At 43.3% G+C, this 27,184-nt stretch overlaps 1 pseudogene; it reads left to right on the plus strand.

Annotated features, from left to right (window-relative positions):
* Positions 1 to 13,502: 13,502 nt before the first annotated feature.
* Positions 13,503 to 13,690, plus strand: LOC122490601 (annotated as a pseudogene).
* Positions 13,691 to 27,184: the final 13,494 nt, after the last annotated feature.

A 27,184-nucleotide genomic window follows, 5' to 3' on the forward strand; every position in this document is an offset into this window, starting at 1 on the left:
ATTGGAAGAATTAATATTGTTAAAATGTCCATACTACTCAAAGTAATCTACAGATTCAATGCAATCCTTATAAAAATTCCAGTGGCTTTCTTCACAGAAATAGAACAAACAATCCTAAAATATGTATGGAACCATAAAAGATCCTGAATAGCCAAAGCACTCTTGACACAGAAGAACAAAATTGGAGGCATCATGCTACCTGATTTCAAACTATATTACAAAACTATAGTATTAAAATAGTGTGGTATTGGTATAAAAACAGACACATAGATTAATGGAACAGAATAGAGAGCCCAGCACTAAACTCATACATATATAACCAATTAATTTACAACAGAGGACCCCAAAATATACTGTGGGGAAAGGACAGTTTCTTAAATAGTGTTGGGAAAATTGGACATCCACATGCAAAAGAGTGATATTAACCCCCTATCTTACACCACACACAAAAATGAACCAAAAATGGGTTAAAGACTTGAAAGCAAGACCTGAATCCATGTAACTCCTAGAAGAAAACAGGCAGTAAGCTCCTTGATAGTTCTTGGCAATTATTTTTGAATCTGGCACCAAAAGCAAAAGCAACGAAAGCAGAAATTAACAAGTGGGACTACATCAAACTTAAAGCCTTCTGCACAGTAAAGAAAACCATCAACAAAATGAAAAGGCAACCTACTGAATGAGAGAAAACATTTGTGAATCACATATATCATAAAAAGCTAATATTCAAAATATATAAAGAACTCATACAACTCAATGGCAAAAGACCAATCTGATTAGCAAGTGAGTAGAAGATCTGAATAAACATTTTTCCAAATGAGAATACAGATGGCCAATGGCTATATGAAAAGATGCTCAGCATCACTAATTATCAGGGAAATGCAAATCAAAACCACAATTCATATACTTTTTACCGTTAGAATGGTTATTATCAAAAAGACTAGAAATCATAAGTGCTGTTGAGGATGTGGAGTAAAGGGAAGACTTGTGCACTGTTGGTGGGAATGTAAATTGGTGCAGACACTATGAAAAACAGTACGGAGTTTACTCAAAAAGTTAAGAATAGAACTACCATATGATCCAAAATTCCACTTTTGGGTATTTATCCAAAGAAAAGGAAAATACTAACTCCAAAAGATGCTCCCCCATTGTCATTGCAGCATTATTTATGGTAGCCAAGATATGGAAACAGCCGAAGAGTCCATTGATGGCTGAATGGATAAAAAAATTGTGATATATAAATTAGATATATACATACATATTGTATGTATAATATATTAAATAATATTACACATATAGTATGCATTAATATTATACATGTATTATACATATTATAATATTATAACATTTGATGACATATATACTATATGTATATTGTATATACACATATATACATATGTATACTATATATATGTATAATGTTATTCAGCCATTAAAAAAAGAACAAAATCTTGCCATTTGCAATAACATGGATGGAACTTGAGGGCATTAGACTAAGTCAAATAACTCAAATAACTCAGACAAAGACAAATACCATATAATCTCTCTTATGCGTGGAATCTAGGAAAAAATACGTATATATAAACTAAGCTCATAGATACAGAGAACGGATCAGTGGTTGTCAGAGATGGGAGGTTGGGGGGTGGTGGGAGAAATGGGTGAACTGTTTTTGTTTCGTTTTACTTTTAGTTTAAATGGAGTAATAAAAAAGATACATACACCCTTCACCCCTGAAATTCTGGTCCTGAGTATGAGCTCTAAAGGAACTCTTACAGATTACAAAAGAAGAGAACATCATTCTTTATTTTTCCTATCAGTAGGAAATGAATGAGTCAATCATGGTATACCCATATCATAAAATACCAGACAGCAGTTAAAAAGGAATAAATGAAAGTTACATACAACAACATGGAGAAAGCAACCTGCAGAAGAATGTACATAGTAGGACAGATGTAAAGCCTACAAAGTAATATTGCTTTGGGTACAGTTGCTTTGGGTACATCGCTAAAGGGGACAGTTGGATACAGAAATGGGGATATATTCATGCATGGGGAATGAGAAGCACCAATTTTAGAATAAAGGTTACTCAAGGGTAGGAAAGGAAATGGAATTAGGAAAGGAAACAAAGAGGGAGGACTTTGGATTTATTTTTTAAGCCATGGGTACCATTAAAACAGGAATCTGGAAGGCAGAGGCTTAAAAAGAGGCAGAGAGAATCTGGGTTCAGGAAGGGGAGGAAGTATAGGCTAGTTAGCATATCATACATCAGCATCCATTAAGGTGATTGTATAAAAATATGACTTATTGGGGCGCCTGGGTGGCGCAGTCGGTTAAGCGTCCGACTTCAGCCAGGTCACGATCTCGCGGTCCGTGAGTTCGAGCCCCGCATCAGGCTCTGGGCTGATGGCTCGGAGCCTGGAGCCTGTTTCCGATTCTGTGTCTCTCTCTCTCTCTGCCCCTCCCCCGTTCATGCTCTGTCTCTCTCTGTCCCAAAAATAAATAAACGTTGAAAAAAAAAATTAAAAAAAAATGACTTATTGACATGAAGCACTGTTAGGAACATATTAAGTAAAAATTAAAACTATAAAACAGAATTATTTTTTATCCCCTTTTTATAAGACATAATATATATGTGTGTATGGGGTAAAGTGTCTGGAAAAGAATACTCCAAAATGGTAATAGTGCTTACCTCTGGGTAGGAGGATCATAGATGACTTTTATTTACTTCTTTATATTTCTCTGCATATTCTATTGTTTCTAAAACAAATATGAACTTCTTTTTTTACTTAAAAAATTTTTTTAATGTTTTATTTATTTTTGAGAGAGAGAGAGAGACACACACAGAGTGTAAGCAGGGGAGGGGAAGAGAGAGAGGGAGATCCAGAATCTGAAGAAGGCTCCAGGCTCTGAGCTGTAGGCACAGAGCCCGATATGGGGCTCAAACTCACGAGTGTAAGATCATGACCTGAGCCAAAGTCGGACACTTAACTGACTGAGAGACCCAGGTGCCCCAGAACTTTTTAGATAACAAATTCTGGAAGATTAAAAAAAATTTCCCTCCTACAGAAAACTCTCCCTTATCCACTGCTGTTCCCTTGCCATTCTTCTGTTGGGGGGGGGGTCTTAAAGCCTGGAATGTAAGATGATTTTTGGCGGTTTAATGCAGATAAAACATGTCTTATTTTCATAAGTATATATTTATTTTAACGTATATAACATAAATAAAAAGAAATTAGTTTCAGTCAATGGTGCTGAAAAAGCTGAACATGCACATACAAAAAAAAAAAAAAAGGAAAAGAAAAGAAGAAGAAGAAAAAAAATGAATCTAGACACAGACCTTATATCCTGTTCTAAAATGAACTCCAAATGGATCACAGACCTAATGTGAAACATGAAAACTTTAAAACTCCTGGAAAATAGCAGGAGAAAAATATATTAGCACATCAAACCCAAGGTTAAGTTAATACTCAAACTTGGGGTGCCTGGGTGGCTCAGTAAGTTAAGTGTCTGACTCTTGATTTCCGTTCAGGTCATAATCCCAGGGTCATGGGATAGATCCCCACATTGGGCTCTGCACTCAGGGTGGAGCTTGCTTGAGATTTTCTCTCTCCCTTTTGCCCTTTTCCCCCCAAACAAAAATAAAAATTAAAGTAAAATAAAACTAAAAAAAGGGATTTTTGCAGTGCAGAGGAAGAAGATTATCTTTTCAATAAATGGTGTTGGGCCTGCAGGATATGTATACGGAAAAATGTTGTTTAGATCCCTGCTTCACCATACCAACCCCCCCAAAAACAAAACAAACCCCCTAAATGTTGAAGATAAAACAATAAAGCTTCCAGATGATAAACATAAACAACCAAAAACATACTTAGCTCTCTTCCATTCTTTTGTTGTAATGGACTGAGTTGCATGGGAATTAAATAAGCACACAGCAGAAGTTGACAAGTTTGCGATGTATGACATCTGTCAGTAAATGGACTCCTCATTTCTGTCCCAGCCAAGGGTTCCTGGTAGAATATGTTATTTATAGCACGGCATACAAGTGCCTGGCAATACAGTGTGGGCAATGAAGCATGACAAATGGAAGGTGTCTCCTAGGGGAGGGAAGCTTCCTTTAACATTGCCTAGTTTCCTGTTTTTGCTGCTATATTTGCTAAGAGTGTCTGAAGCATATCATTTAATGAGGGCCTCGTCTGAAAACGTTTTACCCAGACAAGCCAGGACTACCACTGACTACTTTTTTTTTTCTTTGAGCTGTGGCATCATTTTTATAGTTTATTTATTTATTTTGAGAGAGAGAGAGAGAGAAAGAGTACAAGCAGGGGAGGACCAGAGAGAGAGGGAGAGACAGACAATCTCAAGCAAGCTCCGCACTGAGAGCGCAGAGACAGATGTGGGGCTAGAATTCACAAACTGGGAGATCATGACAAGAGTTGGATGCTTAACTGACCGAGCCACCCAGGCGCCCCAACCACTGACTACTTTCTAAGGAGATGTTGGTTAACTACCCTAAAGAATCTGCTGGGTAGAGGCCACCGCTGCATCTGAGGACAAAGGGTGCTGAGCAGTGACCTGAAAAATCCTACCAGGTATTGAGCACTTACTGAGTCAGTTTCATCTCACATGTTTAACATTGAATCCACCCAAGCACACTGTACAGGAAGTACCATTATTTTTGCTTTATAGAGAATTTTAAAGTTCAGAATGATTAAACTGGCCAAGTTCATGGGTATGTGAATTGTGCAGTTGCACTGGTCCCCAAGCTTAGAAAAGCCCTGTGTTTGGTTTAATGCACTATTACTAACATCTTGAAATTCTTTTTTTTTTTTTTTAACATTTATGTATTTATTTGAGAGAGAGAGAGAGAGAGAGAGAGAGAGAGAGAACAAGCAGGGGGGCAGCAGAGAGAGAGGGAGACACAGAATCCGGAACAGACTCCAGGCTCTGAGCTGTCAGCACAGAGCCCAACGTGGGGCTCGAACCCATGAACCATGAGATCATGGCCTGAGCCTAAGTCAAACGCTCAACCAATGAGCCACTCAGGCACCCCATCTTGAAATTAATAACTGCTTTTTTTTAATGGAAAGCCTTATATTTTCTTTTTGTAGTCGATCCCCCAAATTAGGCAACTTTTCTTGTCCAAATGCATTAATGCTTGGACTCATCAAATGTCCATGTCTGTTTTTATGGAGATTGTGATTGTGACTGCCATCAACTTCCTAGAGCTCAACAGGCTGGTGGGGTAGCTCTACAATGTGATGAGGGGCATTTCCTGGGTCAGGAGGAAGAGTGGCTTGTTGTTGGTGGAAGGGGTGCTGGTTTTATTTACCCCTCTCCTTTCTCTCTGCCTGCTCTTCCCTTTCTCCCCCATTCTGCTAGCCTTCACCGTCTTCCCAATGGAGTGCTGGAATTGGAGCCCAAGTCTCCTGATTCCAAAGCCCATGGTCTCCTACTAGCCTTACCTGTGCACAGACAGGTGTGCTTCCCAGTTCCAAATGTTTCAGCAACTCTTTAATAAGCCCAGATCCATACCACTCGCATCAACATTTTGAGCTCTGGTTGGATTGGGTGGCCTTTGGGGGGATGGATCTTCAGCTTCTCTGTCTGGTACATAATTGCCTTCTGAACTCCTGATGTTTATTTCCAGACACCAGCTGGACAGGTGCAGCCAGAATTCTTGCAGGCATCTCAGGCCCTCAGCGCTCTCTCACAGCTTACCATTTTTCTCATGCTTGAGATCTTGTTTAAGAAGTCACCCCTGGGCCAAACACTCTAGCTGATCCAGAGGTCTCAGAGTTGTCTCTAGCTCTTCCCCCTTTCTCATTCTCAATGTCACTAAATCCTATATATTTTTGTTTTTTGCCCAGAAAGAGCCCCATCCCCTTAACTACTGCCTTAGTGGGTTCCTTGGTTATCTCTCCTGGACTTTATGGCCATGCTATCTAGGCTCCCTCTCTGTCTCTTTTTTTAGTTAGTAACACTCTCTTTTATAATGAAATTTACAAAATCTACACATGGTGTGTTGAAAAGGGGGAATCTATATATTTTTATTTTTTTAATGTTTATTTTTGAAAGAGAGAGAAAGCACAAGTGGTAGAGGGGCAGAGAGAGAGGGGGACAGAGGGTCCCCCTTCTAGGCTACCCTCCACATTTGTACAGAGTTATCTAATGATAAAACCATCCCGATCGTTCACTCTCTTGCTTGGGCTCCCTGTTGGCCACCAGATAAAGCCCAAACACCTTTCACTGTTTGGCCCCATTGTGTCTGCACAATTTCATCTTCTTTCATTTCTCTCCTGTACTCCATGCAGCAGCTGCCCTGGGTTCCCTGTTCTCCAATAAAACTACCTTTTGTGTCTCTCTTTACATATGCTGTTTCTGTCTGGAATTATCCAGCTTGCCCTTCCCCATTCTCTTACTGATATATACATTCTGTACTCTTGGGTCATATGTCGTTGGAAAGTCTTCCCAGATGCCCCATCCTCTCCCTTCTGGACCTCTCTCTTCTTATTCACACATTATCACGCTATTTTGGAAGCATTTGGCTATGCGTCTGTCAGTGGCAGGAAGACAGGGGTCATATTTATTCATCTTTGTATTCCCAGTGACTGGGACAATGCCAGGCACATAGAAGGGGCTGATGAGATACACTATGTGTGTGTGTATGAACCTTGAGTGATTGTATTATTTTTGAAAATTATTTTGATTTTTGAATTTTAAATAGATAATTGACATGGTATGTGTTCCTTTTGAATTAGAAAAAATGCTATCAATAAATGTGTTTTAAAAACTATTTTTAAACGGTGTATAATTATTAAACAATAAAAGATGCAGGTCTGAACTGTTTAGGTTGATACATTGACAATTAGTATACACTTATGTAACCACCACCCCAACCAAGACAAAACATTTCTGTCACCTCAGAAAGTCTCAGATATGTCCTCTTTCCAGTCAAAGAAAGACCCATTGCCCTTAAAAATGACCCAGTTTTTGATATATATCAACATGGGTTAACTTTGCCTGCTCTAGAATTTCATATAAGTGAAATCATACAGTATGACCTCGTCTGTACCTGCCTTTCCCTCAATATCACAATGTTTTTGAGATTGTTCCACATAGCAATGCTTTGTTCCTTTGGTTGCTCAGAAGTATTCCATTGTAGGCCCACAGTTCATGTATCCATTCTCTAAGTATGAGTTAGTGACCTGGAAAATCTGAGAGGTATTAAGCCATTCTGTGAACTTGGAAGGTGGCACCCCTACAGCAGAAGATTTGGCTCTTAGTAGGGACTCTGAAGGTCTAGCTGTTACTTATGGTAAATGGCACCAGACCAATCCTTTCTTTTTATTGTTTATGTTCTCTCTATTGCCCTTGGTTGACACACCTTTCTGTTCACATTGTGCCTGCTTGTGGCATTTCTGTTGCTGATTTTTAGCTTCTGTGTTGCAGTACCTTACAGATAAATCAACTGTCTTAGAATCATGCTCTAAGGAATGGTCTTACAGGACGATGCCCATTATGAGGGACTGTGATATTGATTTTGGCTCCCCCAAGTTCTTTTTTACCCCTTCCTTCCTTGGCCATGTTCCAGATGCCTAAATTGCTCCTGGATTGCACCCTCTGGCAGTTGGGGTCTCTGGGCTCCAGATTCCCCTCAGCTCTGACCACAGTGGTCCTGTGCCCTCTGTCTGGTTGCACCTCTATTTACTAGCCCCAGCCTGTATGCCTTCCATGAACCCTATGGTTCCTATGACCCTCTTGGTTAGGATTCCTAACACTGACCCCAATCTCCTACCTGAAACTTGTCCATGTGTCCCCGAGCCCAACTATGTGTCTCAGACCCTGACCTTACCTATGCCCTCACTGCTCATCATATTAACACACACCGTCTTGGCATAGACACCTTTCAAAGTGAAACCATATAGGTACCAGGTTATGAACATTGGGAACAGCCAAGGGCACCCTGATTCATCACACCTGCCCACTGCCCTTTGCATAAATACCAAATACTTAAACTCTCACTATAGAACTATGAAGCTGGTGATAGTGTCCCTGTTTCAGGACAGATGTAAGAATGCATACAGAAAGATGAAATAACCACAAAGAACCCCCTCCATACACAAAGGTTATGCTTTCCATAGTAGGTTCCCAGTCTCACATCATTTAATAGGGTGATAAATCATCCTGGTTTGCTCAGGACTCTCCCAGTCTTAACACTGAAATTCCTGCATCCTGGTTGTAGGCAAACCAGGATAGCTGGTTTACCTACAAGTTAACAACTTTGAAAACATAACCTGTTTTAATCAGAAGAACCTCTTGCATTTAGTTTCCCTGATGATATTGCAATCCTGAAGAGCATTTATGAACCCAAAGGAGATAAACTTTTAGAGATAGCTTTTTAATAGAGCACATCCATCTCTAGTGTTAGCTAACTGCATGTCTGTTTCTTCAGTGGTCCAGGGTTTGGTGTAGGCCAGAGTGAGGACAAGCACACAGGGCTTACCTCCCTAGAGGAGAGCAGGGATTCATGTGCTCACGTCTGGAATTAAACACATTGTTGGGTCACTAATGCTTCAGGTACTTTGTTCGTGGACTGTATATTATTATACAATAGTGCACCATGGGAGGGGACTTTTATTCCACCTTCCCATACTCAGGACCTGTCAGCTTGCAGGAACTCTTTATTCTGGAAAATCTCCTAGAAGAAAGCAAAAGCAAGAAGGAATGCTCTCAATGCTTCTTACATGGGAGTATATGCCCTGGATGGTGGAGAATGTGGCATCCTGGGACTCAGGGACAGCAGGGATTTGTAGCACTTTGTTTCATGTTTTTTTTTTTTTTTTTTTTTTTTACCTTGGGTGAAGGACGTTGTTATGTCACTGAGATTTAGGCTGTTAGTAATAAAATAATTTCTTCTCAGCATATATCTGAGATTCAAGGAAAACTTTAAAAAACAAATCTGAACTGCTGTGATAGGGCAAGCTGCAGAGCAAATGTGGGACTTATACCCAGGTGGAGCTGAGGCTGGGGAAATGGGCTGTGAAGACATGAAAATTAGAATCCCTTTCTAGACAGAAAGGGGTTTGTTCTCAAAAGAGTGTTGGAAACCAACATCTCAGGGGACAACAAGTTCAGCATGGGCTAGGAGGCTTTGGGGGACCTAAATTAGGTCCAGAAGGAAAAGTAGTATATGAATGAAGGTGAATGGGCAGGCAAGTGAAGTATACCTTGGACAGATGTGCACGTGCACACTTTTCTGTTTTCCAAGGCCACGTTCTTTTCACTCTATGAAAAGCATGTTTTGGACTGTTTCACTCTCTCGTGTTTTGGACCTTGCCCCAACAAAGTATCATAGAAAGCACTAAATATATATGTTTTTAATTGAACCACTGAAATTCTTTATATCTGTTAAGGACTCTAGAGTCCCTCAGCCCTAGACTTGAATTCTAGCTCTGCTACTTAGCAGTTTCATGTCCCCGAGAGGGTTGTGGAACCCCCAACACCCAGCTTCCTGTTCTTTACAATGGGGTGACACCTGCCTTGTCTCTGTCCAAGCTTGTGGTGAGGGTTAAACATGAGAATGTACATGAAAGTGCTTTGAAAGCAGTAGACTTCTATGCAAATGGGTTAGCAAGCTGTTGCACTGAATTATGTTCCCCAATTCATATGCTGAAGCCCTAGCCCCCAGTGTGACTGTATTTGGACACAGGGCTTTTAAAGAAGTAATTAACGTTAAATGAGGTCGTAAGGGTGGGCCCTAATTCCGAAGGACTGGTGTCCTTGTAAGAAGAGGGAGAGCCACTAGAGATCTCTTTCCCCTTCTGCACAAGTACAGAGAAAAGCCATATAAGCCCAGAGGGAGAAGGCAGCTATCTGCAAGCCAGGAAGAGAAACCTCATGGGAAACCAACCAACCTACCTTGGTCTTCCAGAACTGGGAAAAAAAATAAGTGTTGTTTAAAGTCAACCAGTCCATGGGATTTTGTTATGGCCGCCCTAGCAGACCAGTACAGAAGAAAATCAAATTTTCAATGATTACAGAATGCTTTTGTATGCATCTTTTTTAAAAATGTTTATTTTTTATTGAAAGGGTGGCAAAATACTATCAAGCAGTATTTTGAAATTTGTTTTAATTAAGTGCTCACATTTTTTTGCATCATGAAATGTTGAGAATAGGTGTGGGTCTTGTCTTCTGCTGCTTTGCATCCTAGAAGCAGGTGGAAATGTCTGACAGTTAAGTAGAACTGGAAAAGTGCAGAATGACTGGTATTCTTTGGAAGAAACTCTTGCACTTTTTACCCTAAGTCACTCCATCCCTGCCCCCTATATGTTGTTAGAGCTTCTGGGGACGGTATAATTTTTTTTTTCCCAGCTGTGATAAATCGTGTACAATGCTGGTTTAAGATAAGAGGCTACAATTTTGTGGAAAGAGTTCTGAGAAACATGGATTCCCTGCTTCTTTCCTGCAACCCTGACTTCTTAGGTCAGTAAGTCACAGACATGATTGCTATACTCTGGTTCCAGTCTGTTCTCAGTGGTTGACATGAATTTATCTGTCTTTCCACCCCTCCTCTTTGCTCCCAGCTAAGCCCTTTCCTTCCCCATCCCCGCAAAGACACCTGGACTCTCCCTTGTAATTTTAACACTTGGAGTCCAGAGGGACCATCTCATGTTGCCTTCTTCCAGAAGGGCCTTGGAAAGCTAGAAAGCAAGCATCCTCTTTGTCTTAGCAGTGGTATATACTAGCTACTCAAGTGGTTTATCTTGTATTGACACTTTTGGGGTTACTAATTCAGTGATGGGAAATGAGGCCTTTTCTGCTCTTTTCTCTTTCTGTTATGAAATATATTAATCTTGCCCCACCCTCTTTTGAACATCAACCTGTCACCTATCTTTGAGAGTGATGGTTTTCAAGGTCTGGGTGGGAAGAACAAGGACCAGTATGGCCAAAGGCATTAAGGGTTTGGTGGGTTGGTCTCCTTCAATGGAAGGATTATCCTCAGGGTAGACACCACTTTTCCTCTGTGTGCGTGTGTGTGTGTGTGCACGTGTTGGTGGTGGTAGTGGTGGTAAAATATATATACATAGAATTTACCACCTTAATCATTTTAAGTGTACATTTTGGGGGCTTCCAGTATGTTCGTATTGTGCAACCATCACCACCACTGTCTACAGAATGTTTTCATCTTCCCAGACTGAATCTGTGTCTCCATTAAACACTAGATCCCTCCCCCTCTCCCACTAGTCCTTTGCAACCACCCTCCACTTTCTGTCTTTATGAATTTGAAAATTTCATGGTTCTAGATACTTCATATAAGTGGAAAGAGGACAATTTTTGTCCTTTTGTGTCTAGTTTATTTCTCTGAGCATAATGTTCTTAAAGTACATCCATATTGTAGGCTGTGTCAGAGTTTCTTTCCCTTTTCAGGTTGAATGATGTTCCTTGTATGTATATGTCCCATTTTGTTTATCCATTCATCTGTGGGTGGACACTTGGGTTGTGTCTATCTTTTGACTATTGTGAGTAATGTTACTACGAATATTGGTGTGCAAAAAATCTGTGGGAGCGTTTGAGTCTCAGCTTTCAATTCTTTTGGATAGCTGCCGAACAGTGGAATTGCTGAATCATAGGGTAATTTTATGTTTAACCTTTTTAGGTACTACCAAACTTTTCTCCCACAGTAGCTCAGCCATTTTCCATTCTTACCAGTAATGGTAGGCATCTTTGTCACAGGTGTGGGGATTTATTTGGCACCTTCAGATGCTCAGCTAAAGCTATAATTAAATGACAGGTATACATTCTAAGAGTACGATGGCACCTGGGCCATTATGTAACATAGAAAGATGTATTTTCTTCATGTTTTCCCATCCAACCAGATAGGAAGTAAAATAGCTTTGGGTTTGAAAGATTTAATATGTAAAAATATTTGATCAAAGACAACCAAAGTCCTCATGCTCTACTGAAAGTGAACTTCTGGTAAATGAACTCTGTGGACACACTGTGCCCTTATGCCCAAACATGATATGCCATTTACATGCCCAGTAACAAACTCTATTTCCTCATTCATTCCATAAGAGTTTGTGGAGCTTATTAGGGAAAATTCTTCCTAAATCTCAGTTTTTTTCTCTTTGTGCTTGCAATCAAATAAGCATATCCTTTTTCTTGAACTTAAAACTCTATGAAGCGTGCAGGCATTTGGAGAGTAGTGGGTGGAAGATGCCCAGGAGGTGTTTTCTGGAATGGAACAGATAATTTCTGATAAGGTCCTCCAAACTGTGGTTTATCAGGCTCCACTCCCCCGCCACCCCCCCCAACCCCACCCCCCCCCCCGCCCCCCAGTTCTGGGCAGGGTGTAGGGAGGGAGAATTTACTTCCAAGTTCTGTTTTAGAGACATTCTGAAGTGTGATGCTCTAGTACTTGCCAGGGACAAGCAGAACACTAGTCTTTATGGTGACCCTCTGTCTGCTTTGCTCCTGGAAGTCTCTCCTGTAGCACCGACTCTGTAACTATGTTTATGGTTCAGTTGAGCATCGGACTCCCAGCCTGGACTAGAAGTCCTTCAAGAGTAGATTAGCTGGAGCTTGGTAGGTCCTGTCAGGCTGAGACTGGGGGAGGCTCAGTCCCTAAAAGGGACCCTTCTGTACCCTGACAAGATAGCCTAGAAGCCAGTGGGAGAGGATTGAAGGCCCATGAAGAACAAACAGTAATCCTGAGCTTGCTGGGGAGAAGGAAGAGGGGTGACCCTTCCTGACACCTGCTGCCATACCTGGGCGACTGGCTTGTTCTCCTGTGTGTGTGTGTGGGTTGGGAGGGGGTACCCTGATGCTGGGGTGCAGCTCTGCTCATTTGTGATCTTGATTCAGGGGGTAATATTATCATCTGATACAGTCTTCCTATCTAACACTTTATCAAGCACAGCAGTCACAGCCAAACATCAATCTCTTGCTAACACGTATATTCATCTTGATGGGGCTCATGGCAGCCTGCGATGGTTACCATATAAACAGAGTTCTGTGATGAAGCTGCATTCCTGAGGGAGCATTCCTCCTTGCCCTTCTATGTGCTCCCATGTGGGCTACTGGGGGTCAGCAGTGACCCAGAGTCTCCCTACATACAGACTTTTGGCACGGGCCTCTTGATTCCCTTGCAAATGGAACAGGAAATCCATGCATGGTGAAGTGGGGGCGGGGGCGGGCAGGGGAGGTCCATGGGCTCTAATTAGCTTCTGTGGTATTGAGTCTGTTTTTCTTTTTCTTACAGCATGTTGACTTCACATTTTGATCTTAATGTGTTTCCTTATTGTGAGCCCCATTCCTTCAGTGGGCTGAACGGTTGCTCCACTCTTGGATAAAGAACCTTCTGACAATGACAGTGTTGTAATGAGGGTGTGCCAGTATGGTCATCTTGAACATCCTTTGGGATGGCATTAAGAAAACACTTGGTTGAGCTGGGTGGGACCAAAGCAGATTTTAAAAAATGTTTTCCTTCTCTTTCCTCTTCTCCACCATCGTGGTGTGTGCTGTGACTGTTTCTCGCCATGTCTTCTCACAAGTCTTTCAGGATCAAGTGATTCCTGGCCAAGAAACAAAAGCAGAATCATCCCATTCCCCACTGGATTTGATGCAAACTGGTAATAAAATCAGATACAACTCCAAGAGGCAGCATTGGAGAAGGACAAAGCTGGGTCTGTAAAGGATCGTACATGAGATGGCACATGTTTATGCTGCCTGAAAGTCATGTGTTCCATCACCTCCCTACTACCTGACCAGTAGATCTGTTTTATCAGGAAATTGACTTTTCTCTCTTATGATGCTTCTGCACCAGTAGGTTGGTTCAGTAATAAACATGTGAGACCTTTTGATTGAAAATAAATAAAAATGAAAAATGTTTTCCTTGCTTTTTCACACCTTTGCTTTTCTACCAACTGATTTTCATGAGCTTTCTGGAATCTGGGTGAGTAAATTAACTGCGTGGAGGGGAGCTTTCCTTGAGGAAAGTTTTGCCTTTCTTTTTCCACACGTTTTATACCTAAGTTTTCACTGTTTTGTGGTCAAGGAGTCAGGTAATGATCCCTGGGGTTCTGAAGACTCTTTCTTTTTTTACAATCTCTCCAAGAACTTATTCTTCTGACTGATGTTCTTTCCTCTACTTCCTCACTTTTCAGAAGGCAGCCCATGTACCAAGAGTGTATATATATTTTTCTTGTGATTGGTTAAGAGTAATTGTTGGTATTTAAAATACTCCTTTGACCTTGATGTATTGGCTTGCCATCAAATTTTATTGTGTAAGCTGAAGCAAAACAATCCATGTCTAAAATCTAGCTCTTGGTGATACTTAGCACACTGTGATATTTATATGTCAAATGCCACTTAATGGTAATGTAAATAAGATATTATGTGACTCTTGTGCGGGGGTAGACATTATTCTCAGTGCATTGTACAATACTCTCTGGCCTGGATCAGACTCAGGTACTTTTCTCTTTGCATGTCAGTCCTTGAGACCTTGCTATTTTATCATATTCCTGTGGCATAAAGAGAAGAGGAAGACAAATTCTTTGCTCTTAAGAAGCTTGGAGAAGAGGCTTACAAGTGAATAGTTACATGCATTGCAATAGTCATTACTGTACAGATTTGGACCAGATTTGGGGATATTTACTGCCTTCTCTCTCTTTCATGGAGGGAAGGAGCATGTTTAAGAAACAGGGTGAATGAGGGTTGAGCTGGATCTTGACCAGGGTTTCTCATCCTTGGAACTGTTGACATTTTGCACCAGATCATTCTTTGTTGTCCTGTGCATGGTGGGATGTGGAGCAGATACCTGGCCTCTGTACTGGGTGACAATGACAGCAACCCTCTTCTCTTCAGGTTCTATCAATAAAAAATACCCTCAGACATAGCCAGCTGTCCCCTGAGGGAAAAGATTGCCCCTGGTTGAGATTCACTGAGATTCTCTGAGTGAAATCAGAGAGGAAAAAGGCTTCCCATGCACAGCCAGGGATGTGGGAGAGAGCCCAGCCCATTCAGGGACCCTCAAGTGCTTGAAAACTGGGTGGAATTCAGTATACCTGGAGGCTAAAAGGTAAATAGGCCTGGTTTTGAGGTCTCCAAGCAGAGAACAAACTAACCACTCAAGTTCAGGGGCAGGCAATGGGGAACAGCACAGTCAACTAGGGTGTTATTGGGTAGCCTACAATGGGTGTCATTAACATTATGCACCATCTGGCAGCTTCCTATTGCAACTAATTAGGCTTGCTAAGTACTCTCTAAACCTCTAGAATCCTTATTTTAAAATGTTACACTCTAAAGTTTGGTGCCTTGGGGCAAAACCCAGGTATCTTTGTTTATGGTCATGCTGTAGAGGGAGGACTTCATGTGTACTTGCTTGGAGCCAGTGAGGAAGGCTTCAGGAGAAGACCTTTGTCACAGCAAGACAAACTGCTGTGAAATATTAGAGGCCACCAAGACTACTGTCTGGAGATCAGGTGGAAAGCAACAGAAACTATGAAGCCTTGAAACAAAGACACAGTGCACCCAGGGTGGAGAGGAGGGGTGGCTTAAGAGCCATTAGAAGGTACAACTGGCCAGGCTTACACGGGAGACTGGGAAGGGGAAGGTGCAGGATGAGCCTGAGTTGTCTGGATTGGATATCTTCCTTTTTTGGGTGCCCAGAGATGGGAGCTAAGAGAAGAGCCAATGCAGGTAGAGGGAGAACACAAAGATGGCTAAAGTCACCTGTTGGGACAGCGGGGCAATGACCTCTCAGACCACTGGAATCTGGGGAGAAATGACCAGGCTGCAGATACATGTTTGTGAGTCACTGTATTGAGGTGGTGGTTGCAGCTGTGGGTGAGATTGCCCAGGGGTGTGTGTAGAGAGTGGAGAGTGTAGGATGGAATCCTGTTTTCCATTCCTTGCAAATCCTGCCAGTGCTCTTTCCCCACAGTCACTTTCCAGGCCTGCAGCCCACCGTGAGTGACTTCCTCCCCACTCCTTTTGAAGTAAAAAACCACTGGCTAAACAATCACCATACTGGAGACATTTTGGGTCTGACAAACTCTGCATTTCTGGTAACTTCTCTGTGTTTTGCTCTTGTCTTCCTGACTCCACGGTAAGCTCATTCAGGCTGGGGCTCTATTTTTGCATCTTCTCAACCTGATTCTACACCAGTTCAATCCAGTAACGATCCCCAACTCTGAGGCCTATGGGATCCTTAGTTGAACGGTGACTGGAGGACAAAGTTCTGTTCTCCTTGAAGAGCCCTACCCCCCTGTCCCTCCTGCTGGCACCTGGGGCGTGGGGCTGACTCACTGAGTCAACATTTTTTGGACCTGCTTGGTGCATCCCAAATTCTGATTCCATGTGCAGCCTGAAGGAAGAAGAACCTTCTTGGCCTTACCTCTGAACCTTCTTGGCCTTTCCTCTGAAGATTGGCAGTTTAATATACTAAAAACAAGCTGGATGTTGAAGTGACCTGTTGAAACACAAAGCACTGGGTTCATTGTTCACTTGGGGGAAAATATGAAAATTCTGCTATTGCTGTGTGATTGGTGGTCAGCACCAGAACGACCAGTTGGAGGCCTTACTAAGCCAGGCTGCTGGAAGGACAGCTCAGAGGTATTGTAAAATGTGTTCTCTTCTGCCGGGGTTATCTGCCAAGAAGGGTGCAGCTTATCACCACAGATGTTTTCGCCAGGCTGCCTGTGCACTTTAACCCGCTGTTGCAACTGGGGTCATGCACAGGAGCCACGGGGTCTGGGCCCCCAGTGCAGCCAAGCCAGACTGGGGCCTGATGTCAGCTGCGTGCTCTGACCTGCCCACTGGGCACAGGCTGGTGAGGGGGATCAGTGCCTGGCGGGCTGGTTCTGCTCTGTTAAGACAGGGTGTGACAGCCTTGGGGGTGATGTGGTCCAGAGGGAGCCACAGGCTTCTCTGCCCCAGGCTTTCCTCTTCTCTGGAGGGAAGTGTAGCATGATCTGGGGCAGTCACCTGTTCTTTTTTTACATTATGTTTTTCTTCAGTATTTTTTTTTTCAGGAATAGAATTTAGTGACTCATCACTTACATATAAAACCCAGTGCTCATCCCAACAAGTGCCCTCCTTAGTGCACTTTGCCCATTTAGCCCATCCCCCTTCCCAACACCCCCTCCAGCAACCCTCAGTTTGTTTTCTGTATTTAAGAGTCTCTTATGGTTTGCCTCCCTCTCTGTTTTTATATTATTTTTGCTTCCCTTCTCCTATGTTCATCTGTTTTGTTTCTTAAATTCCACGTATGAGAGTCACACCATTTTTTAACTTCTCCGTCCGGGGGTTTTGCTTGCACTCTCTTCAGATTTTGCTCTGAGTGCTGGACCCTGGGTGGTTTTCCTTCTTCCCCAAGCTGCCAGCTTAACATTGGTGTGAATCAGAAAGTGCGACTAGCCAGCACCCACAAGCACGTAGCACCCAGACATGTTTCAGCTCAACAGAAGCTCCAACTGTTCCAGCCTCCTGAAAGTCAGGGCTTTAGTTCAGGGCTGCGGCTGAGGGCTGGATTTGCTCTTACTGGTATGGCTGTGTTTCCATCTCTCCAGATCCAACAGCTGAGGAGTGGAGAGTTATCTTTCTTTCTTTCTTTTTTTAATATATGAAATTTATTGTCAAATTGGTTTCCATACAACACCCCGTGCTCACTCCAAAAGATGCCCTCTTCAATACCCATCACCCACCCTCCCCTCCCTCCCACCCCTCATCAACCCTCAGTTTGTTCTCAGTTTTTAAGAGTCTCTTATGCTTTGGCTCTGGAGAGTTATCTCTCTTGCAACTCATAAGGGTTTCAAGCCTTCTTGGGGGTATCAGAGTTGAAAGGATGGATGTGTGTGTACCAGAATCCCCAAATCTGTCTCAGCCTTACTATGCCGATTTTAGGTTTAAAAGCATCAAGAGAAACAAACAGCAGGGTGAGCTCCATTTGGGCAAGAGCGCTTTCATTCAGAATAACGCCATTTCAAATCTGTAAGTCCTATGTGCTCTCCTAGTCTTTCCATGTGTGTCTGACAAGACTGCAGTTGTGAGTTTCTGCAATGTCAATTGCCCATCGCTTTTTCATTTCATTTCATTTCATTTCATTTCATTTCATTTCATTTCATATCATTTCATTTTGTTGGGAGGCACATGGGGGCAGAAAGGTGTGCCCAGTCCAGCTTCTCTGTCCTTACCCAGAGATTTGCTAACACACTTGAGGTGGGTGAAAGTCTTGGGTGCCTCTGTCTATGGGGTAGAGGTGAACTTGAGCTAGTGGGTGGAGGCAGAACAGAGAGATGGGGAGATGCAGTCTTAGCTTCAGAGCCACGGGGGCTTCTTGGAGGGGCTAAGCATTCTACAGACAGTTTGTGTTACAGGTAGCCTCTAACATTTCTTTGTTTGTGTCAGTGATCAAATCTTCTTCATTCCACAACCTCCAGCTTCCTGTTGTACCCGTTGATTGGGTACAAGTGGTAAACACCCTGGAGATGTAGAAGGCAGAAGGAGTGGTGGGGTGCTGAGCAAGGGAAGCTTCTTGCTCAGCTGCTTGGGACTTCCTCCTTCTCCCTCCATTGCTAATGCACCCCCCACCCTTCTTCCTCCTCAGATGGAGACCCTGAAAACCAGCAGCATTTGCTGATCCTTGCCCAGATAGAGAGGTCCTTCTGCTTAGCACAGGAGGCTGCCTGCTGGCTGCCACCACCTGGGAACTGTGGGAACACGTGGCTGCCACATAGGCAGTGAGTCAGCATCCCACCTTTCTAAGAGGCTCTGGGAACCCGGCAAGGTTGCTCATCACCTCGGGTTAATATTAACTGTCCAGGCAGGTCCAAGGCAAATCCAGGAAGAGAGGCGTGGCATCCCTGGGGTGGATGGATTGGGTGGAGGAGCCAAGAGTCCTCTTAACCTGGGCTCTTCAAATGGCCCAGTTTATCCCTCCCTGAAAGTTTGTTTTCTCTTTCCCCACCACCCCACTATTTGGTGAGATACTGCAGCTGGCTTGGCCCATGTAGGGGAGGGGGCTGAGGGTCCCAGCACCCTCGTGATTTTTTAGAGGTTAAGAAAGGCTTTGGGGTCAGAGCTGGGTTAGAGGTTCAAGGTCCACTGTGGATGACTGTAAGACTGCAGGAGGGTTGCTCTCTAAGTCTTAGTTTCCTCATCTTGGGGAAAAGACCTCATTGCATGTGTGTTTCATGGGAGATAACGTGAGTAAGTGGCAGCTGTTATCTTCCTTTTTACAATGGCTGTTTCCCTTGACTTTTTACTCAGGATCCGGCTTTCCTGCCACAACAACCTATAGGGAAGCTTCCCAGACACCTCTGCTGTGAAACCTGGCAATGGGATTTAATGCACCACAAGGAGCAGCCGGTTTCTGCTTCCCTCAGTGGCGTTAGGAGGGTGACTGTACATACAGAGGCGGGGGGACCATGCAGGGGCTGCACCGACCCATCACAGGGGCTGGGGTGGGGGCCATAAATTGTTGAGTCACCCCAGAGGGGTTTCCTTAGTGACCCCAAATCCATCCTTGCACCCAAGATGTCTGGATTCTGGAATATCATTGGGCCTCTGACATTTGGAAAGGTGCGTTCAGAGCAGTTGTGAGTGAAAGCTGCAGCCTCAGGGGATTTGGGCTAAAGGGTCATGAAGTCAGGCATTGCACCTCCTGTCCTTGGAGGCTTATCATCCACTGACAGATAACCAGAGTCTTGACCAGATGACTCACGAGGGTGGCTTAACTCCTTCCGGGATCGTTCGTGGCTAGCTCTTGGGAGATTGGGGGTGGGGGTGGGGTGAAGAGGAAGATTTGTTTGTTTTCTTGGCATATATTTACTGAGCACCATTATGTGACAGACCCATTCTAAGCCACAGAAGATGCAGAGCCCTGAGTTCCTACTTTTTCATGCAGCTTCATTCCACGAATGGAGGACGAGAAGTAAATAGGTGTTTGAATAAATAAGCAAGAGGCTTCAGTGGGGAGTAAGCTGTGATGATGAAGAACGAGGCAGTGGTTCCCAAACTTGAACAAGCCTCAGACTCACCAGTAGGGCCAGTTAAAATGCAGATGGACCAGTGACACGGGTTCAGTGTCCAGGGAGAGGGTGATAATTTGCCTTACGAAGGAGTTCTCAGGGATGCTGTTGCTAGTCCCTGGACCACACTTTGAGAACCACTGACTTCGTATCAGTATGAAGGGATGGGGTGGAGCTGGTTTAGAAACAGGACACTCAGGAAGATGGGGTCAGGGTTCCTTTTAGTTGGCTGGGAGGCAGAAAGGCTGGAGGCTGTATGTTATCTGCAATTCTTTTGTGGGAGGGACAGATGCAAAGAAACGGAAGACTTTGGTCTCCCTCACCTCTCACTTTTCTTTTGTCCCTGTCTAGATTAACATTCGGAATCTCCCTGCCCTGGGGAGCTGGCCGTCCAGTTGGCTTGAAGATGCGACACTGCTCTTTGGTGGAGAGTATTCTCATCAGTTTGTTGGTTCTCATGAGGCAGCAATTTGAAGGCCAGATCGAAACATTGCAGAAACATCACTGCCACCAAAGAGAAGGACATTTCTGTTCTAGTTGTAATCAACCCCCTGGATCTTTGGGCCCCTTTTTACCGGTCACTCACTGGGTAGATGTGTTTCTTTTTCTTTTTTTCTTTTTTATGTTTTATTTTATATTTGAGAGAGAGAGAGAGAGAGAGAGAGAGAGAGAGACAGACCACAAGTAGGGGAGGGGCAGAGAGACAGAGACAGAACCTGAAGCAGGCTTCAGGCTCTGAGCTGTCAACACAGAGCCTGACGCAGGGCTCGAACCCATGAGCAGTGAGATCATGACCTGAGCTGAAGTTAGATGCTCAGCCGACTTTGTTACCCAGGCGCCCTGGGTAGATGTGTTTCTGTAAAAAATCTATCTGTGCATGAAATGAAGATAAAAGCCATCAGAGTTTCATAGATTATAATTCATCTGAGGGCAGAGGACACAACTTCGTCTTTCTATCCCAGTGTCTAGCCGTGTGCTCGCCTTAATGGTAAGCCATAAATGTTTGTTGATTTCAAATATTTGCTCAATCATTTATTCACAGCTGGGCACTATCCTGGGTGCTGGAGAGTTCAGAGCAAGGGAGAAAGATCCAGCCTCTGCTCTCATGGAGTTTATGTTCTAACAAGGGGATGCCAGCACATTAGCAGGTAATTCCCATGTCCGGTGTGGTCTTACATTGTATGTTAAGAGTGGGACCAGATGCTGTGAAAACACATAACCTAGGGAGATCAGGATGGCTTCCTGGAAGAAGTGATATATAGCATGAGGTGTGAGGGGGGTGGAGAGGAGTGGTGTGGGAGTGTCATATGCACAGGCCCAGAGGTGAGAGAGAACACGTGGGGTACAGTCCCTGAGTGTCATCTATTTAGGATGACTGGGGCTAAGAATTGTACCTGGATCCTGAAGCGATCAAGTGAGGGACACTGATAAAATGTCTTCGGGGTTTCATGGTTTGGTGGCTATTCACACTGAGTGTAAAGGCTCTGACTTATGCCCAGGTTGGGGACACTTGCTGTGGCTCTGACTGGGTACTGTGTGAAGATGGCTCTGTCTGCAGGTCCTGGGTCCCAGATTTGTACTCCCTCCCACCTGTGGAGCCAGGAGGTCTGGGCAAACCAGTTTGGATCAAGGAAGAGGCTTGTCGAGCTCTTTCCCATCGAAGGGCATTCTTGGAACCAGAGCGACAACTCTCTTACCATGTGGTATAGGGAAAGACCGTGTCCAAAATGGTTGTTGAAACACTGAAATATAATTTTAGTGTTGATGGCTTCAGCCCAGAGAGGCACAGATGGTTTCTTGTTGAACTCTGTTTGCCGGCCTGGCACACAGGCTCTGACTAATGACTCTGTGACCTGGGGCAAGCCAGGTAGCCTCTTGGCACCTCACTTTTTCAAAGTTAGAAAATGGAGATAGACTGTGCCTCAAAGAATGGCCTGGGAATGTTGTGTATAGAAACAAGATGGTGTTTTTGAAAACATTGGTCTCCTGGAGGAAAAGTTCAAACATCCAGGATGTTGATTGTTAAAAGGCATTTAGTTGGTGTGGCAATGGTCACTGCTTACTCTGAGTGTGTTTGTGTGTGTGTGTGTGTGTGCGTGTGTTTGTGTTTGTGTGTGTGTGTGCATGTTTGTGTGTGTGTACTTAATGGTTAACTATTCAGGCTAGAATCTGTATTTAGTTTACTTCTAGAAAATACTTTCAGCTTGCTTTTATATAGACTTTATTCTTCTATTTATACAGAGAATAGTGTGTTCACTATAACAAACTTCAGGTTAACAAAACATCTCAAATACAAAGAGAATGGGCCGAACACCACTTTTTAGGTTATTTTTTAATGTGTACTTTGAAGACTTTGAGACAGAGAGACAGAGAATCCTAAGCAGGCTGTGCAAGGCTCGACCTCATGAGCAGCAGATCATGACCTGAGCCGAAATCAAGAGTCGGATGCTTAACTGACTGAGCCACCCAGGTACCCCAGAATCCATCAGTTCTTAAAGGCGGTGTGCCCCGACTAGTACACCAGCCTCCTAGCTGGTCTTCTTGACTTTAGTCCTGTTTTTTCTAGGTCATCCTTCAAACCACTGCCATAGCTATATTTCCCCCAAGTCAGAGACTGTTGTGCTTTTCTTCTGCTTAATCTCCTTCAGTGGCTCAGTGGCTCCCCATGACCTTCTGAACCCTTTCCAGATGCCTTTGCATACATTCAGTTCTCATCTTACTACTGCTCTAGCTACAATATTCCTTTCATTGCACCTGTCAAGCATCTCCTTTCTTGCCTTCCTACTTATCCTTCAGGATGTAGTTCTTCTTCTCTGAAGTCCTCTGTGTCTACCAAATAGGGCATCTCTCCTCCAGGCTTCTGTAACACCATGTCTGCATTGTAACATTACCACCTCGACTCATGATTTTTTCTTGACACCTCCATGTGCCTTACTAGTCTGGGGGACTTGAGGATTAGGACATGTCTGATTCAACTGAGGGTCTGGTTCAGAGAAGGTGATCAATAATTTTGTGTTGCATCAGTGAATTGATGAATAGGATGGAATGGGGGCAACATGGAAGGGAGGATTCATTAACAAATGTAAAAGTGTTTCCTTAGAAAGGGGGTTGCCTTGGGGTATGACTGCTAAACTTAGGAAGAGTAATATTTCTAAGGTTGGCTGGTGCCCGAGCTAGTATATCTCTGAACGTGAGTCTTTTCAAGGAAGATTTCTTATCAAAGATGGAGGACTATGGACTGGGAGCCTCTAGGGAGGAGGAAAAGGGTTGGGGGCAATGGGGACAGCCCTGAAGGTTAAAGAAAAGACTTTGGGATACTGTGAGGATATGTGGAATTTTAAGATGGAGCTGTCTTGATTTTTGTGATTTGAAAAACCACACTAGTTACCAGAACTAAAAGAGAAGATTTTCAGAAAGCAACAGTTATTTTAAAGGTTGATCACTGGGGCGTCTGGGTGGCTCAGTTGGTTGAGCATCTGACTTTGGCTCAGGTCATGATCTCACGGATTGTGGGTTTGAGTCCTGCTCTGAGCTGTCAGCACAGAATTCAAAGCCTGCTTCAGATTCTGTCTGTCTCTCTCTCTCTCTCTGCCCTTCCCCTGCTCATACTCTGTGTGTGTGTCTCTCTCAAAAATAAATAAACATTAAAAAATAAAATAAATAAAGGTCAATCACTGAAAGTGATCAGTCTGGGAGACTATAGTCTAATTTTTAATTTTAATCCCTTTCTTCTTCAGTTTTCCATTAGATTGTTAGCTGATTGAAGTCAAGGGCAATGTTCAAATTTTCCAATGATTTTAACTGTAAGAGTGATGCATGCTTGTAAAAATAATGTGCAAGCATACAGAATGAAGATGTAAGTCTCCGTCCATAGGATTATAACTGGCTATAGGGAACATTTGTGCAAACTAGAAAAAGCCACTCTTGCTGTCTGCCAAAAGTTGTATAGCAATACACATGCACATCTGTGATGTCTACTGTATGACTGCCCCCATGTGTGGTCTACCACGTGTGGCCACCCTCTGCACGCCCCCCACTCAACCCACTCCCCTCCTCAGAGGTGGCCAGATCTTTATCTACCCATGTGTGTGTACACGTGCATGTATTTACACACTGACATGCATACTTATATAGAGAGAGAGGAGGATCAAGAGGTTTATAGAAATGGGACCATATTTTACATACTTTTTGGTCACTTGCTTTTTTCCCCTTGACAATGATCTTGGATACAATTTTCTCAGTTTATATACATTTATGTTATTCTCTCTAGTGGCTGTTCTTCTGTAGCATGGCTGTACTTTATGTAACCACTCCTTTGTAGAAGGGCATTTAGTTTGTGTGCACGTTTTTTTATTACCCACAATCATGTAATGTATGTGAATGTTCTAAAGTATAGGCTCATAGAACCTGGTTAAAGGGTACCAGATGTTTACATTTGGGCAGATGATGCAAAATTGTCCCCCAAAGTTTGAGCTGAATTACACTCCCGTTTCTCCACATCCTTGCCAGTAGTTGACCTTATCAATCTTACATTTTCATCAGTTTGATGGAGGAAAAATGGCACCTCATTTAACTTTCATTTTCCTGATTACTAGGGAGGTGGAGCGTCTTAACATATTTTATTAGCTATTTGTGCTTCTTCGTTGAAATGCATGTGTTTATCCTTTGTATTTTCAAAATTGGCTTGTTTAATCTTTACTGTGTATGCATTGTAATCATTTACTACCTTGTTTTGTTTTCCACACATACTTCCTGTTAACTATGCACTGGAAATAAATGATGAAGGCTGAGTGAGAGGTAATGCAGTAAATCAGAAAGATCATAGCATTTTGGAGCATAAAGGGGTCATGGAGATGATGTTGTCCAAAATGCCTTATTTTACAGATGAGAAAACTAGGTCTTCAGGAGGCCAAAGTTATCTCATAGCTGGTTGGTGGCAGGTCTGAAAATTGATTCTAGTTCAGTTATTATTATTTTTTTCTGCCTGTTGTCCCTTCATGAAACAGTGTTTATGAAGAATATCATTGGTTCTTCTTTTCTGGGTACTGTGTTTTCCAAGTCAATCTTTATTAATTTAACAGAAAGCAAATCTGTTAAGAGGGAGAGGGTAAGCTTTCTTAGCCACTTGGGAATGGGTTGTGAGAGCCATGTTACTGGGCCGAAAGCCAAGAATGGTTTCTTACAAATATCAGGAGAGTAGAACGAATAGATTTTGTGGGAAGAGAGGCATCATATGCTGAACCTTCCAGTGGTTGTGTATTTTCTGGTTCTCAGTGCTTTCACAATCTATAATGAAGGATCTGCAGTAATCAGCAGATTTAGAAACCTTCATACAACACTTTAGAAAATACTGCACATGATTTAGGGGCATACTCTCCCACATGCAATGTATTTGGCTTGCAGAGAAGACTGAGGAAGCTTCTTTTAAGGAAGGAAACGTATGAAGGGATTGGTGAAGAGTCCATCTTCAAGTCAAGTTTGAGACCAAGGTGGGAACTTCCCTTTAGGACCCGAGCATGAGGACAGAGCTTTCTCACAGCTCTGTGGGGGAATAGAAGACGAGGTGTTAAAGGCAGAGAGAGTCATATCAAGGTTCTATGGTGCCCATGTGGTTGGAATTTCAGGTGGACGAATTTTCTTGGTTCTCACACAATACAAGGAAGAGAGGCAAGATAGACAAGATCAAGAACGTTCCCGGGCCTGTTGGCCATACTGTCCAGCATAGCCTAGGGCTCAGCTTCCTGCACACAGTGGACAGGAATTTGGGAACATGAAAGAGTTATTATCTGAATACTTGTCTGCAGTGCTGGGGCTGGAGGCCCCCCTGAGTGCAATCTCCCTTCCCTAAGTCATGTGGCCGCTAGAACCATCCAGAGTAATTCTTTATTATCATTAACTATCTAGTCAGAGTTCATTTTCTCTCAGTTATAGGATGGTGATGATTATTATTCATTATAAGACAGTTGTTTTTTTTTGACTTGGGGTCTGATAAGGCTTATACAGGTTTATATAAGGTTTATATAGAGGGATTGGTGGAAATGTCTGTCTGGTTTTTAAAAGTTTGTTTATTTGAGAGAGACAGCCAGAGAGAGAGAGAGAGAGAGAGAGAATGAGTGGAGGAGGGGCAGAGAGAGGGAGAGAGAGAGAATCCCAAGCAGGCTCCCCACTGTCAGTGCAGAACTGTGAGATCATGACCTGAGCTGAATCAAGAGTTGGACACTTAACTGACTAAGCCAACTGGCGCCCCTGTCCTTTAAGTCTAGAGTTTCCTCTTTACTATTTTTTCCTTGCAATTTTTCAATTTTTGGTTGTTTTTGAAGAAACGAAGTCATTCCTTCCTGTGGAGTTTCCCACACTGCTAACATTGCTGATTACATCCCCAGGGTGTTGTTTATCACGTTGCTCTGTCACCTGTATTTCTGAACTTCTGAGTCCAAGAGATTTGGTTACACTTGAGTTTGACTTGTTTAGGCACACAACCCCAGCTGGGAAGTGGTCTTATCACCTCTCTGACCTCACCTACCCCACTTTGTCTTGCTCATTCTGTTTCTGCCCCCCCTGGTCTTGAACATTCTAAGTATGCTTCCCCTGTAGGGCTGTTGCACCCCTGTCCTCTGTTTCTCACCTCCTTCAAATCTTTGATCAAATTTTCCCTTCTTGATGAGGCCCACTGAGGCTGCCAATTGAGTATGTATGTTGTCATACCAGAGTTCCCAGTCACACAACAATATCTGACACATGGTAGTGGTCACTACATGTGTGTTGGAGGAATTAAAGAAAGGGAGGGGGTCCTCTTCCTCCAATGCTACCTCTGGCTGCAGTGACATGAACAAATATTCACTGAAATCCATTCTGCACCAGGTGTGCTGCATGCTAAATGCTTAGCTTATGTCATCAGGGCAAGAATATAGAGTGAGTCCTGTTATTATCGTCTTCCTACAAATGAGTGTAGTGGGCATGGAGAGGCACTGCCCAGGTCCTCCTCTAAGGGAAGCCTGTGGCTCCAGGGCAAGGAGTGCTGTCAGCAGGGAGCCTCCACAGTCAACCTCTTGTTCAATGTCATGTGTATTCTGTGCTGTCTACATTGATGACAGATCCCAACATAGCCAACTCCGATGGACCACATGTGCTCCAGATTTCCCCATGGAGTTGGCAGA

Source organism: Prionailurus bengalensis, chromosome B2 (assembly GCF_016509475.1).
Source record: "Prionailurus bengalensis isolate Pbe53 chromosome B2, Fcat_Pben_1.1_paternal_pri, whole genome shotgun sequence".
In the NCBI taxonomy this organism is placed as follows: domain Eukaryota; kingdom Metazoa; phylum Chordata; class Mammalia; order Carnivora; family Felidae; genus Prionailurus; species Prionailurus bengalensis.